Raw genomic sequence first — 4,321 nt, forward strand, 5'->3', positions numbered from 1 at the left:
CATGATCCTACGGCATGATACTTTATTTCTTTCGNAGAGAAAGCGGATCTAAGTTGCTGCACCTGTAAAGAGAATAGGCACATTTCGACTGTCTGCCTCTCTCGCAAGACAGACAAGAATTCAAAAGACCAAACTCACGACGACAATCCCGTGCTCCCTCACCAATTCGCCATAGCATAGCAATCAAGTCACAAAGCAGTTTGTGTTGATTTTATTCATCCATCAAAGCCGACACTAAAACTACATAAGAACTTCGAAACACTTGGAAAGGGCTTTTCATTTGACACCACATGCACATGCAGATGCTACAAGAACGATTTTCGGGAAAAATATTCTGCTCAAACATGGAATACGATTCATTTTTCCAAACGAAAAGCTGCACGCAACCAATGGTTTGAAAATGTGTTGTGATGGCTTAATAACAATCTGAGCTATTTGGGGTTAAAAATCTACTACCATTAATGCATTGGTTTCTTCAGATTTACATGACGAGATTTTGGTACCTTGATATGACATGATCTTGAGAAATTTTCGAAAAGAACGAATATTTTTTTTTGAGGAGTCCGGCCGAACTCGAATTCTTTCTTAACAACTCAAGTTCGGCCAATTTCTCCAAAATCGAGTAAAAGACTCAAACGCACTCTGACTCGAGTCCGGACTCGCCCCACTACTTGCAATGCTACTTTTTTTTCAACTTGCTTTTTCTACAGTAGCGCTACCAGTTGTTTTGGTTTGCTCAAGATAAATTAGGACCCAGGCGCACGAGCTTTCATTCAAAACTAAAACATTTATGATTGAGTTCACGGCAGTGCAATAAAAAGCAAAAACACATAACGGTCGAATTTAATCCTGGTCGACTTACCAAAGAGCCCATGACAATCATTTCGCCACTGGCGGTCAAAAAATATTCGAATCACCCAATTCCTTAAAAGCAATTCCTTCTTGCTTTGCATTTATAAGCTGACGCAACTGTAAAATATTTATCACATAACCTCTGAATGATTAAGAGTTCCCTCGAAACCACCCATTTACACGCCCATTATAGGGATCAATCCATGGCATATCTAGCAATGTACACCATTATCATTATCATCATCAGCGTTATTCGAGATACTTCCATAGTAAGATGTGCTAGAGTGGTGAGTTGAAAGTTAACAGGAAAAGAGAACATACACTTGTTCGCCTGCTTGTACATTATACTTCTACGATTTGCTCATTCATTCCCATCGTTTAGCAGCATCCCACCGGCAGTTTTCTAACATTGAACAAAAGACTTCGCAAATATGATTCAACTTTCTGCCTAAATAACCATTTCTATGAATTTCTAAGGCTGTGAATAAAGAGTGTCAAGTTTTTTTAGGCCTAGAAAAAGAGTGTTCTTAGCGATAGAAGTAAATTTTGAATTTGTCAAGGAATGATGTTGTGTCATTCGAACAATTAAATTCTCCCAATGAGAGCAATTTAAACATTTTTCTTTTCAAAAATTATCCATAAGACCTAATAAAATCATGTGCAACTCATTATGGAATTGAAAATATGTGTTACCCACTTCTTGGGTTCACGGGCTAATTTTGCAGATTTGAAATTTTCAAAACGATCACTTTGGGAAAACCTACCTCCTTTGGTCACCCTGGCCCCAGAGGGGGGAAGCAAGCCCAAGAGACGTAATCCATGCCCAAGAGCAGAAATACTTCTTCACCGAATCCACTCTATTTTATCTCAAGGCCAACTCCAGCTGGGGATTTGCTAGTCTAGCTAGGGCATGGAGTACGTCAGTTGTGGAGTGGAAAGCTCGGTCGAAGATCGAACGTCTTCTAGCGAGGTTTGGTAGATCTTTGCGTTATCTTCTTATCAGATGCATTCCCACTGAGAGAGTGTTCAATGTGCTCAATGAATTCCATCTTCATGTTCAAGTACTTGATTAGGAGGTAACGCAAAACTGAAACGTCTTCTAGCGAGGTTTCAGAGAGCTTTCCACTCCACTACTACCGTACTCCATGGCTAGGGATACCTTTAACAGGAGAATTAGGGCGGCTTTACACTAGGATGGAAAACCAAGATTGAATCGGTTTGGGAGCAGAGGGCTCTAGTCTTTTACTGCACTAAGGTCGAACAAAAAGACTCGTAATTCGAAAAACTCGCCCCAGCACTGCTCCTACTTCAATTCTTAAAATGGATTCAATCTCAGTTTTCCATCCAACTGTAAAGCCACCCTTGGACATGGCAATTGGCGAAGCTAGGCCACTTTGTCCTAACTTGGGGTCAGAAAAATATTTTTAAAGTAAAATCAAATTTTAAGCTGTTTTGGTCGTTTTTGGGCAAAAAAAATGTACACCGTACATTAAAGCACGTCTTAAGTCTCATGGACTGACGGCACATGTACGGGTGAAAAAAAGGACAATCTACTTTTGGAACATCCCTTCTTCCTATTGTACTTCTCAAGGCCGAACTTGAGAAGTTTTTGACACCATTTAGGGTGGTCAAATTTACAGCCTTTTCCTTCATCAGGTCAAGGCTGCTTTCGATAAACAGGACTGACTGTTTACTCCAAAACTATCTTATCTTGCTCTATTTCAAGAGGAGATACTAACTCAACCTCTACATTGGTCAAATCAGTCGACTTCTCAATAGAGACTAAAGTAAGAGAATGGCAACGTCAACAAAAAAGAGCTTGTCTGTGATAAGACCGTTTCCTCGGTGCCAAGAATCTGATTGGTTGTCGTCAAAATTAACGAGATGACCGTGGCACGTTCTTCCAATTTTGAAGTCTTGATAACCAATGTGTTTTGCACGTCATGCACATTCCTTTGACATTAATGCGATCCAAGATCAGTTTATATAAGATATTCATTGCATAAATGTCGCACACAATCATTCACACTGTCATTTTTTATTGAGTGCATGTTCGTATTTAGTTGAAAATCGGCTCCCTTTTGCCGAGCCCAGGGTGTCTTGATTTTGCTCATTTCCTGGCACTCTTATTTAGGAGAAGAAACGGGTACTATGTGCTTGGTTAGCACATATTTTGGTCATCCCAAAATTTGGAGATGAAGTATGAAATAAAGCAAAAAGGGAGCCTGAACTATGCAACCTTAAAATTACCAGACAATCTCTAGACAGTGCGGCTTTTCAAAATTGGAGGGAACCAAAGCAAATTAAAATGTAAAATGAGATCTTTGAACTCTTTTTTCAAAATAATAAGACTTGGAAGGGAATAGTTGAAATCCCATAGAAAGTTTTTCTTAAACATGACATGGAAAGGTCTGAAAATATTGGAACCTTGAAGAGAACCAATGAAATGCGAGGCACCGAGAAAACGGTCTTATCACAGTCAAGCTCATTTTTGTTGACGTTGCCATTCTCTTACTTTAGTCTCTACTTCTCAACTACTGGGCGAGCCTGTTCTTCATGCAGCACCCTGGTTTCTATGACCAAAGCAGCTAAAGCCTTTTTAATATTTTCATCTCAAATGTGTTGTTTCTTATTTAATGATTTTTTTTCATCTCCTCCAAAGAGTCTAAGAATGCGCGTATTAATTGGCATTGATGGGGAACTGAAGGTGTATTTTATTTTTTTGCGTCTTGTACAGTGCGTTTTTTGGATTAAATGAGGAATGAATTTGGAGGTTTGGTGATTTCCATTCTTCGTTTACTGCCAGTAGTAAAAAAGCAACATGGGCCGTTTGGCCTGGTTGCGGCTTCTCAGACGAGTTTGGGCCGAAACGAGTTTGTTATGGTATTTATATGGTCTCCAACAGGGTTATAATGATTTAGAATCATTGCAGAGACACCAAGGCATATGTACATCTCATTCAAAATATTTTTTCTTGCTTACTCGCAAGTCCAAGTTTTGCATTTCAAGTTTCAAGTCATTAAATCAGCGGAATTGATTCTCCTCATCTCGTAATGTCTGAGTGGACAAAGATCTGCTCAACCCAGCAAAAAGATCCGTCGATTAAACGAGAAGATGGTACGTGAAACACAGAAATTTGTCAAGTAAGTAGGTTAGAATATTTTGAATGGAATGTATGCCTTGGTGTCTCTGTATTGATTCTAAATCATAATAACCATTATAGAGACCATGGTATTGCTAATAAATGTCATAAGCTCGTTTCGGCCCAAACTTGTCCGAGCAGCCGCAATCAGGCCAAACGACCATAGATAACTTCATATTATGGTTTTCTATGCAAACGACCCATGTCGCTTTTTTACTGCCGGCGGTAAGNAAAGATGATGCTTGTGTGGTTCATAAGAAATGAACGGTTAGGTTCAAGCAGAAACTTTGTTGAGATTGTCAACGATTACCATTCACTAAATTGGGT

Source organism: Tigriopus californicus, chromosome 12 (assembly GCF_007210705.1).
Source record: "Tigriopus californicus strain San Diego chromosome 12, Tcal_SD_v2.1, whole genome shotgun sequence".
Classification (NCBI taxonomy): Eukaryota; Metazoa; Arthropoda; class Copepoda; order Harpacticoida; family Harpacticidae; genus Tigriopus; species Tigriopus californicus.